The following is a 12183-nucleotide window of genomic DNA, read 5'->3' on the forward strand; positions in this document are numbered from 1 at the left end:
AAGCACTGTCGTTGCACCAATGTGTACCTAACCATAAACATCAACGCCTTTCTTAAAATCAATTCACTAGTATATATTTTTAAATCTGCATATTTAGTTAATATTGCCTGCTGACATTCATTTATTTTAACTAGGGAAATTGTGTCGCTTCTCTTGCGTTCTGTGCAACAGAGTCAGGGTATATGCAGCAGTGTGGGCCGCCTGGCTCGTTCCGAACATTGTGAAGACCATTTCTTCCTAACAAAGACAGCCAACTTTGCCAAACGGGGGATGATTTAACAAGCGCATTTGCACTTAATCGTATAACATTTGGCACATAATCGTTGCACAAATGTGTACCTAACCATAAACATCTTACTTTTATTTGGGCTGCAACTTTTGTTAACTCGAATGAACCTTTGCGTCAGAGGTCTTCCTTTCCTGTGGCGGTCCTCATGAGAGCCAATTTTATCATAGAGCTTGATGGTTTTTGTGACTGCCCTTGAAGAAACGTTCAAACTTCTTACATTTCTGTATTGACTGACCTTCATGTCTTAAAGTAATAATGGACTGTCAGTTCTCTTTGCTTATTTGAGCTGTTCTTGCCATAATATGGACTTGGTCTTTTACCAAATAGGTCTATCTTCTGTATACCAACCCTACCTTGTCACAACACAACTAAATGGCTCAAACGCATTAAGAAGGAAAGAAATTCCACCAATTAACTTTTAACACGTGTTAATTGAAATGCATTCCACATGACTACCTCATGAAGCTGGTTGAGAGAATGCCAAGAGTGTACAAAGCTGTCAAAGGCAAAGGCTGGCTACTTGGAAGAATCTCAAAAAATATATATTTTGATTTGTTTAACACTTTTGGTTACTACATGATTCCATATGTGTTATTTAATCTTTTTGATGTCTTCACTATTATTCTACAATGTAGAAAATAATAAAAAGAAAAACCCTGCAATGAGTAGGTGTGTCCAAACCTTTGACTGGTACTGTATGTGTAAAAAAAAATTGATACCCATTCACACCTCAAACCAGAGAGAAAGCATGTGGTCAGTCAGGGGCATGTAGCCTCTGTAAATATCAGTGGGAACCTGCTTTAGATTTCCATAGCTAGTCTTCCTGGATAAGAGCTAGATGTGCTTGTTATTCCTGGGAGGCACAGTAGTAGCACCTCCTTTTCTCTGTGAAACAACAATGGAAAAATCTAAACAATTCGATCCAAGTAATTTATCAGTTTTATGTCATCAAAACCATGTACAAACTATGGTTTAAAACACGTACAGTGAGCTCCAAAAGTATTGGGACTGTGACACATGTTGTTTTGGATCTGTACTCCAGCACTTTGGATTTTAAATTATACAATGACTTGTTAAAGTGACTCGTTAAAGTGTAGACTGTCAGCTTTAATTTGAGGGTATTTTCATCCATATCAGGCAAACCGTTCAGATATTACAGCGCTTTTTGTACATAGTTCAATTTAGGAGATCGAAAGTATTGGAACAATTTCACTTGTGTGTATCAAAGTAGTAAAAAGTAAAGTATTTGGTCCCATATTCATAGCACACAATGACTACATCAAGCTTGTGACTCTACAAATTTGTTGGATGCAATTGCTGTTCGTTTTGGCTGTGTATCAAATTATTTTGTGCCCAATAGAAATAATGTAGTGTCATTTTGGAGTGACTTTTATTGTAAATAAGAATGTTTCTAAACACTTATACATTCATGTGGATGCTTCCACAATTACAGGTAATCCTGAAAGAACTGTGAATAATGAATGAGAAAGTTAGATACACCCCAAAAAATGCTAACCTCCCCTGTTATTGTAAGAGAGGTTAAGAGATGTCTTGGGGGTATGATATTTGTGCATCTAACCTTTTCACTAATCATTATTCACAACTCATTCAGGATTATCTGTAGTCATGGTAGCATCCACATTAACTTAGATGTGTTCATTACATTATATAAAAAGGTACAAGTTGAAACATCAGGGACGTGTTCATGTGGGCACATTCAAATGATTTGAAAAGGAAAAACCAAACATTTTTGTTTATTTTTGGAATCCAGGTAGTCCCTCTCCTTTTAAGTTTTTCTTCTGTTTGATGCCCAATGAACCTGACCCTAGGCTTACCTGAGGGACACCTGATGCCTGTTGTAGTCGTAACTTTCACGTTTCGCTTAATAACACTCCTGCTTGTCGTATGAGTCATTTTTCTGAGACTGTGATGACAAAGACAGTGGCTCAGGTCTCAAAACAACAGAGATCTGTTATTTACCCAGCTAGCGAACAGAGGACAGGCCTCGTCAGGTACTGACATGGAAGTGGGAGAGACTGTCCGATGCCATTACATTCCCAGAGTATTAGCCAATCCCCTCAGTGACAGGGAGGAATGTTCAAAGTTCAGACTAGGGGGAGGAACACGAGGGAGGCTGTTAAAGTTACTGTAAAGAGAGACCAGATACTGTAACAACCAGTAGACACAAGCAGAGGATCTGTGCAGGGTCAAAACATCTCAAGAGGCCAAGTATAAGAGTCAACCGCTACATGAATTGGGAGTTGCACTGGTGTTGGTGTCAAATTGTAGTATGATTTGAACTATCAACCATACCTTCCTAGGAGGGAAAAAAAGGAGACATTACTGCATTGACTGAAACGTTACCCTTACGGATAACCAAAATCCAGAATATGTGTTCTAATCCAGTAGGGTATGTATGGTACAATGAATGCGCAGTGAATATGCTAATAAGAGGCAGCAGCAGAGGGGTTGTTCTGGCCGAATCGTGGGACATCAGACGCTCTTCTATGTCTTAATTACAGCCCTCGGTGCTATTATAATAATAATAATAATAAATGCCATTTAGCAGACGCTTTTATCCAAAGCGACTTACAGTCATGTGTGCATACATTCTACGTATGGGTGGTCCCGGGGATCGAACCCACTACCATGGGCTTTATGATGGGAGACCCACCCAGACCAGTGTGCATGCTTTTTGAGCTCTGGAGCTACCACAGCCACAGACTACAAGCAAATCTAAACAAAATATAATTTTATGTCACCAAATACAGCAGGTGTAGACTTCACCGTGAAATGCTTACTTACTCTGCATTGTTGGGAAAGGGATTGTAAGAACATTTAAAAATACAAATAGAAAATAGTAACATAACAAGAACGAGTGCTCAGTCCCCTCCTGTAGACCTCCACCTGTGGTAGATTCAATTGACATGACATGATATAGAAAGGCACACACCTGTCTGTATAAGGTCCCACAGTTGACAGTGCATTTCAGAGCAAAAACCAAGCCATGAGGTCAAAGGAATTGTTCGTAGAGCTCCGAGACATAATTGTGTCGAGGCACAGATCTGGGGAAGGGTAGCAATCAATGTCTTCAGCATTGAAGGTCCCCAAGAACACAGTGGCCTCCATCATTATTTAATGGAAGAAGTTCGGAACCACCAAAACTCTTCCTAGAGCTGGCCACCTGGCCAAACTGAGCAATCGGGGAGAAGGGCCTTGGTCAGGAAGGTGACCAAGAACCCGATGGTGACTCTGACAGTGCTCCTCTGTGGAGATGGGCGAATCTTCCAAAAGGACAACCATCTCTGCAGCACCCAATCATGCCTTTATGGTAGAGTGGTCAAATGGAAGCTACTCCTCAGTAAAAAGGCATATGACAGCCCGCTTGGAGTTTGCCAATAAGCACCTAAAGGAGTATTAGACCATGAGTAACAAGATTCTCTGGTCTGATGAAACCAAGATTGAACTTGTTTGCCTGAATGCCAAGCGTCATGTCTGGAGGAAACCTGGCACCATCCCTACGGTGAAGCATGGTGGTTGCAGCATCATGCTGTGGGAATCTTTTTCAGCGACATGGACATTAGTCAGGATTGAGGTAAATATGAGCGGAGCAAGGTACAGAGAGATCCTTGATGAAAACCTGCTCCAGAGCGCTCAGGACCTCAGACTGGGGCAAAGGTTCACCTATCAACAGGAAAACAACCCTAAGCACACAGCCAAGACAACGCAGGAGTGGCTTCAGGACAAGTCTCTGAATTTCCTTGAGTGGCCCAGCCAGAGCCCGGACTTGAGCCCGATCGAACATCTCTGGAGAGACCTGTAAATAGCTGTGCAGCGACGCTCCACATCCAACCTGACAGAGCTGGAGAGGATCCGCAGAGAAGAATGGGATAAACTCCCCAAATACAGATGTGCCAAGCTTGTAGCATCATACCCAAGAGGACTCGAGGATGAAATCGCTGTCTAAAATGCTTCAACAAACTACTGAGTAAAGAGTCTGAATACTTATGTAAATGTGATGTTTTTTTTATATACATTTGCAAACAATTCTAAAAACCAGTTTTTGCTTTGTCATTATGGGGTATTGTGTGTAGATTGATGAGGAAGAAAGGGTGAAGGGTACATCTGTAATGTAACAAAATGTGGAAAAGGTCAAGGGGTCTGAATACTTTCTGAATGCACTGTATTATACACTCACCAGCCAGTTTAGTAGGTATAACCAACTAGTACCGGTTCGGTCCCCCCTTTGCCTCCAGAATAGCCTTATTTCTTCAGTACATTCTACAAGGTGTCGGAAATGTTTCACAGGGATGTTGGTCCATGCTGACCCGATGTCATCAAGCAGTTGTTGCAGACTGGACAGCAGTACGTTCATGCTGCGAACAGCCTGTTCCAGCTCATCCCAAAGATGCTCTATTGGGTTGAAGTCTGGGGACTGTGCAGGCCATTGAAGTGAACTGAACTCGCTGTCATGTTTCAGGCAATGTTTTTTCACTCCTCAATTGTCCAGCATTGCCCAATGGAGCCACTTCTTGTTTTTAGGTGATAGGAGTGGAACCCGGTGTGGTCGTCTGCTGCAATAGCCCAACCGTAATGAGGATCGCCGAGTTGTTCGTTCCGAGATGCCGTTCTGAACACCACTGTTGAATGCGCCATCATTTGTCTTTTGTGGCCCACCTGTTAGCTTGCACAATTCTTGCCATTGTCCTTGGTCAGTGTCCTGTTGTAATGTAAATCTTGGCCCTTTAGGTAGTTTGCACTCGGAAGCAGGTTCTCATCAAGGATGTGCCTGTATTTGGCTGGCTTCATTGTTCCCTCTATCCTTACCATCTCCCGGTCCCTTTCACTGAAATGCATCTCCATAGCATGATGCTGCCAGCACCATACTTCATAGTATGGATTGTGTTAGACAGGCGATGAGCTGTGCCTGGTTTACTCCAGCCAAAACACTTTGTATTCAGACCAAATGATCCCAATGATGGAGACTACTGTGCTCTTGATAGCGTTCAACACTCTATAAATTGTTTTATCCCCTTCATGCCTCATCACAATTCTATCTCAGCGATCTATGTCCAGTTCGTTGGACTTCATGGTATAGTTTCTGCTCTGACATGCACTGTCAACTGTGGGACCTTATATACAGTTGTGTTTCCTTCTAAATCATGTGCAAACAATTGAATTGGGCACAGGAGGACTCCAATCATGTTGAAGCGACGTCACAGATGATCAAATGAAATTGGATGCACCTGAGCTCAATTTGGAGTGTCATAAGGGTGTGTGAATACTTACAGTACCAGTCAAAAGTTTGGACACACCTACTCATTCAAGGGTTTTTCTTTATTTGTACTATTTTCTACATTGTAGAATAATAGTGAAGATATCAAACTATGAAATAACACTTATGCTACTATACAACTATGTAGTAACCAAAAGTGTTAAACAAATCAAAATATATTTTAGATTTTAGATTCTCCAAAGTAGCCACCCTTTGCCTAGATGACAGCTTGGCACAAGCTTGGCATTCTCTCAACCAGCTTCACCTGGAATGCTTTTCCAACAGTCTTGAGGGAGTTCCCACATATGCTGAGCACTTGTTGGCTGCTTTTCCTTCACCCTGCGGTCTAACTCATCCCAAACCATCTCAATTGGGTTGAGGTTGGGTGATTGTGGAGGCCAGGATATCTGATGAAACACTCCATCACTCTCCTTCTTGGTCAAATAGCCCTATCAAATCAAATGTCAAAATCAAATCAAATTTATAAAGCCCTTCTTACATCAGCTGATATCTCAAAGTGCTATACAGAAACCCGGCTTAAAACACCAAACAGCAAGCAATGCAGGTGTAGAAGCACAGTGGCTAGGAAAAACTCCCTAGAAAGGCCAGAACCTAGGAAGAAACCTAGAGAAGACCCAGGCTATAAGGGGTGGCCAGGCCTCTTCTGGCTGTGCCGGTTGGAGATTATAACAGAACATGGCCAAGATGTTCAAATGTTCATAGTTGACCAGCAGGGTCAAATAATAATTATCACAGTGGATGTCGAGGGTGCAACAGGTCAGCACCTCAGGAGTAAATGTCAGTTGGCTTTTCATATCCGATCATTCAGAGTATCTCTACCTCTCCGGCGGTCACTAGAGAATTGAAAACAGCAGGTCTGGGACAGGTAGCACGTCCGGTGAACATGTCAGGGTTCCATAGCTGCAGGCAGAACAGTTGAAACTGGACCAGCAGCACGGCCAGGTGGACTGGGGACAGCAAGGAGTCATCATGCCAGGTAGTCCTGAGGCATGGTCCTAGGGCTCAGGTCCTCCAAGAGAGAGAAAGAAAGAAAGAGAATTAGAGAAAGCATACTTAAATTCACACAGGACACCGGATAAGACAGGAGAAATACTCCAGCCCCCTGACACATAAACTAAACTTTTATCTGCAGCATAAATACTGGAGGCTGAGACAGGAGGGGTCGGGAGACACAGCCTATCACAGCCTGGAGGTGTGTTGGGTCATTGGGTAGTCATGCTGGTTGAGTGTGTGTCAAATTCTATATAAATCACTGACAGTGTCACCAGCAAAGCACCCCCACACCTCCTCATACATGCTTCACGGTGGGAACCACACATGTGGAGATCATGCGTCTCACAAAGACACGGTGGTTGGAACCAAAAATCTCACATTTGGACTCATCAGACCAAAAGATAGATTCCCACCGGTATAATGTTCATTGCTCGTGTTTCTTGGCCGAAGCAAGTCTCTTCTTATTGGTGTCCTTTAGTATTGGTTTCTTTGCAGCAATTCGACCATGAAGCCCTAATTCACGCAGTCTCCTCTGAACAGTTGATGTTGAGATGTGTCTGTTACTTGAACTATGTGAATCCTTTATCTGGGCTGCAATTTCTGATGCTGGTAACTCTAATGAACTTATCCTCTGCAGCAGAGGTAACTCTGGGTCTTCCTTTCCTGTGGCGGTCCTCATGAGATCCACATTCATCATAGCGCTCTATGGTTTTTGTGACTACACTTGAAAAAACTTTCAAAGTTCTTGAAATGTTCCACGTTGACTGACCTTCATGTCTTAAAGTAAGGATGGACTGTCGTTTCTATTTGCTAATATAAGCTGTTCTTGCCATAATATGGAGTTAGCCCTATTTGTTAAAAGACCATCTTATATATACCACACCTGCCACACTGATTGGCTGAAACTCATTAAGGCTCAAACAAGGCACACCTGTTAATTGAAACGCATTCCATGTGTACCTTGTGAAGCTGGTTGAGAGATTGCCAAGAGTGTACAAATCTGTCATCAAGGCAAAGGGTGGCAACTTTGAAGAATCTGAAATCTAAAATATATTTAGATTTGTTTAACACTTTTTTGGTTACTTACATGATTCCAAATGTGTGTTATTTTATCGTTTTGATGTCTTCACTAGTATTCTACAATGTAGAAAATAGTAAAAATAAAGAAAAACCCTTGAATAGGTGTGTCCAAACATTTGACTGGTACTGTATGTAAATGAGATATTTCTTTATTTCATTTTTAATAAATGTGCAACATTTTCCATGTTTTATTTGATTCATTACGATCCCCTGTAGCCAACACCAATGGTGACAGCTAGTCTTACTGGGATTCAACACAAAATGAAAAATGCCAAATACTTTACAATTTACATAGATGCACACACACTCTAATGTTTTTAAATCTATCAGTTACACATACAGTACATGTCAGTACATACAACAAGTAGGTCACATGGGGGAGAGGCATTGTGCCCCAAAACAAGGTTTACTGTTCACTTGCGCAATGCACTCATGGCTCTGTATAATACTGTACATTTCCTTGAATTTGATCTGGACCTGGGGACTGTGAAAAGACCCCTGGTGGCATGTCTGGTGGGGTAAGTATGCATGTCAGTGCCCTGTGTAATTCCCAACATATTGTTTCTTATACAAACAAAAAGGGACACAGTCTTTCCTCAACTCTTAGCCAAGAGAGACTGGCATGCATAGTTATAATATTAGCCATCTGACTACAATGAAGAGCAAGACGCTCTGCTCTGATCTGGGCCAGCGCCAGCTTAACTAGGTCTTTCTTTGCAGCACTTGACCATTTGACTGGACAATAATCAAGATAAGATACAACTAGAGCTGAAGGACTTACTTTGTGGAGTCAAAGAAGCAGAGCAACTCTTTATTACAGACAGACCTGTCCCCACCTTTACAACCATTGAATCTAAATGTTTTGACAATTGCAGTTTACAATCTAAGGTAACAGAGTCATTTAGTCTCCTCCACTTGTTCAACAGCCACACCATTCATTACCAGATTCAGCTGAGGTCTAGAACTTAGAGAATCATTTGTACCAAATACAATGCTTTTACTTTTAGAGATGTTCAGGACCAGTTTATTTCTGGCCACCCATTCCAAAACAGACTGCGACTCTTTGTTAAGAGTTACAGTGACTTCATTAGCTGTGGTTGCTGATGTGTATATGGTTGAATCATCAGCATACATGGACACACATACTTTGTTTATTGCCAGATCATTGTTAAAAAAAAATAGAAAAGAGTAGAGGGCCTAGAAAGCTGCCCTTGCGGCACACCGCACTTAACATGTTTGACACTAGAGAAGCTTCCATTACAGAAAACCATCTGAGTTCTATTAAATAGATAGCTCTGAATCCACGATATGGCAGAGGTTGAAAAGCTATAACACACACGTTTTCTCAACAGGTTATGGTCAATAACATCAAAGGCTCCACTGAAATCTAACAGTACAACTCCCACAATCTTCTTATTAATTTCAAAATTCTAACTTACAATGCTTTTCTTTCATTGTGTTTTTTTAAACACGAGTACATTGGCTCACTGTTCGTTATTGGCATTGTCTGACGATGTTTTTCCACTTTGCCAATGAAGTAATCATTGAAATAATTGGCAACATCAACTGGTTTTGTGATGAATAAGCCATCTGATTTGATGAAAGAAAAAAATTAACTTTCTGCCCAAAATTTCATCATACATTACATCATTGACCTTGGCTTCATAATACAGTTTCTTCTTCCTTTTGTTGAGTTTAGTCACATAATTTCTCAATTTGCAGAAAGCCAGACTTATTAGCCACTCCTTTTGCCCCATCTCTTCCAACCATACAATTGTTCAATTCCTCATCAATCCATGGAGCCGAACAGTTCTAACAGTCTATTTCTTAAAAGGTGCATGTTTATCAATAATTGGAATGAGCAATTTCAAATGTATCAAGTGCAGTGTCTGGATGCTCCTTATTAATCACATCAGACCAACAAATATTTTAAACATCATCCACATAAGTCACATCAAAATATTTTGTATGATCTCTTATACACCATTTTAAGCCCAGCTTGTGGAACTTTGGCTTTCCTGGATATAGCCAATATATTGTGATATATATTGTAATCACAGCATCCAATGGGTACGGAAACATGTTTGCACACTGTCGTTGTGGGGTATTATGTGTAGATGGCTGAGGAAAAAAAATCTATCCATTTTGAATTCAGGCTGTAACACCACACAACCTGACTCAGATACCAGGCTAATAGCCTAGAACTGACTCTTATCAGCCAACAGCGATCTTGATAAGTGTATATTCCAATGTAAGTAATTAGATTACGACTTGAGTCTTTGGGCCAACATAAATATTCTGCTCCACTGAGCAAACAGGCTCTCTGAGGAAAAAGACTACTCCATGCCCCCCTGGTCGAATTGAGATCAGAGGGTTAGGCTGTGAAGTACAGTGTGAGAGAGACAGAGTGGCAACGTCAGCCAGTAGAGAATGTAAGGGGACATAGAGAAAAAAACCATAAGATAGACGAACAGTACCTTGTGGGACACAGTACGGTATTGAGTGAAGAAGATGGAGACAATTCAAAAGAATGACAGTTATTTGAGTGACAGTAGTACCGTACCAGACTGCTGTTTTGACCTCTGCGGCATTGTGTATGTGATTGTCCTGGTGCAGGTAGCCATATTTCTCCAGGAAACCCTGCAATAAATGTCACATAATTTTTCATGAGACTCCCACACTTACTCAGTATTTAAACATTATGAAATCAGACACTAATTTAACTCAGCCTTGTAAACTTCAACTTTTTCCTTAGGGCCCCTCTTCATTGTCTTTAAAAAGCCATCTGGATATTATGATTTTTTTTTTTTGCATTTCATGTTATAGTCACTGTCAAGTAGCAGTATGGTAACTTCCCCCTCATCCTTCTGGGTGACTGAGGAGAGAGGTGCTTTTTTAATCAACAGATGACAACTCTGTTCAGAGGTGCTAAACACAGCTGCCGAACGGTAGGCAAACCTGTGTGTCCGACTTCTTACACACAGGGAATGTGGAGAGAAAAGTTCCATTGTCCTTAACATCTTGGCAGAATCAAACCACAATTTTATTATACTTGGATCCACTTTTAGCTTTTGCCTGTCTAATACAATATCAGTTGTCTTCTGAATCAATACTTTGTCTCGTTTAATTGCACAACACAGCAATTTAGCAGTTTATGAAACCAGTTACCACATATGGTTTCATACACCTATTTTGCCTCAGTACTACGCAATTAAATTACAATGAGCAAAACTATAAAACGCAACATGTAAAGTGTTGGTCCCATGTTTCATCAGGTGAAATAAAAGACCCCAGAAATGTTCCATACTCACAAAAAGCTTATTTCTCTCAAATGTTGTGTACAAATTCCTTTACATCCCCGTTAGTGAGCATTTCTCCTTTGCCAAGATAAATTATAAATGTGCAGTTTTGTCACACAGCACAATGCACCAGATATTTCAAGTTTAGGGAGAATGAAATTGGCATGTTGACTGCAGGAATGTCCACCAGAGCTGCTGCCAGAGATTGAATGTTCATTTCTCTACCATAAGCCACCTAATCTTTTCAGAGAATTTGGCGGTATGTCCAACTGTCTTCACAACCGCAGACCATGTGTAACCATACCAGCCCAGGACCCCCACATCCAGCTTCTTCACCTGCAGGAGTCTGAGACTTCACATAGTCATTGGAGAGTGGAACACTCCTCAACAATCTACTATATGCAGAGATGTGTTGCACTGCATGAGGCAAATGGTCACACCAGATACTGACTGCTTTTCTGACCCACACCAATGTCATTTTTTATGGTATCTGTGACCAACCAATACATGTCTGTATTCCCAGTCATGTGAAATCCACAGATTAGGGCCTAATTATTTTACTTCAATTGATTTGATTCCCTTTATGAACAAACTCAGTAAAATCTTTGAAATGGTTGCAATTATATTTTTTGTTCAGTGTGTATAGAAATACTCACAGTATAACAAATTGAGTTGGGCTATAATACTGAACAAGAACTGTAATGAAGGTGTTGTGGGACGTCAGTGTAACCACAGTAGAATAGGATGCTAATTTTCATTTGGGTAGCGTACTGATCCAGCAAAAAACAACCACTCTAAATGGAGTTGCTGTGCACATATATCTAACTCAATTTAAGTGAGTCAAATACTAAGTGAAGCATATACTAACTTTATCCTCACTAATTGGTCTTTTGACCAATCAGATCAACTCTGAAAAAGACCAGAATTGGTCTGCCTGTATAAATGCAGCCAGTGTTACAATATCTTATAACAAAAATAGGATAGTTCTAAAGTGGTAAACCTGAAAAGCTCAAAATACAAAAACGTACCTCTGCCTCAGAGGTCTCGACCCGCCAGTCCGTTGGCAGCGTTCAAACCGTTGACTTGGATTATAACTGTGCTGGTACTCGTGCCAATATTCCAAAAGTTATTCTAGTCCGAAGAGTCAAACTCATTGTATGACACTTGTAATATTCTTAGACTAACCCCACAGATATCACCATACATTTAAATCCAAATAAGTTATA

This window comes from Oncorhynchus keta, chromosome 1 (assembly GCF_023373465.1).
Source record: "Oncorhynchus keta strain PuntledgeMale-10-30-2019 chromosome 1, Oket_V2, whole genome shotgun sequence".
In the NCBI taxonomy this organism is placed as follows: domain Eukaryota; kingdom Metazoa; phylum Chordata; class Actinopteri; order Salmoniformes; family Salmonidae; genus Oncorhynchus; species Oncorhynchus keta.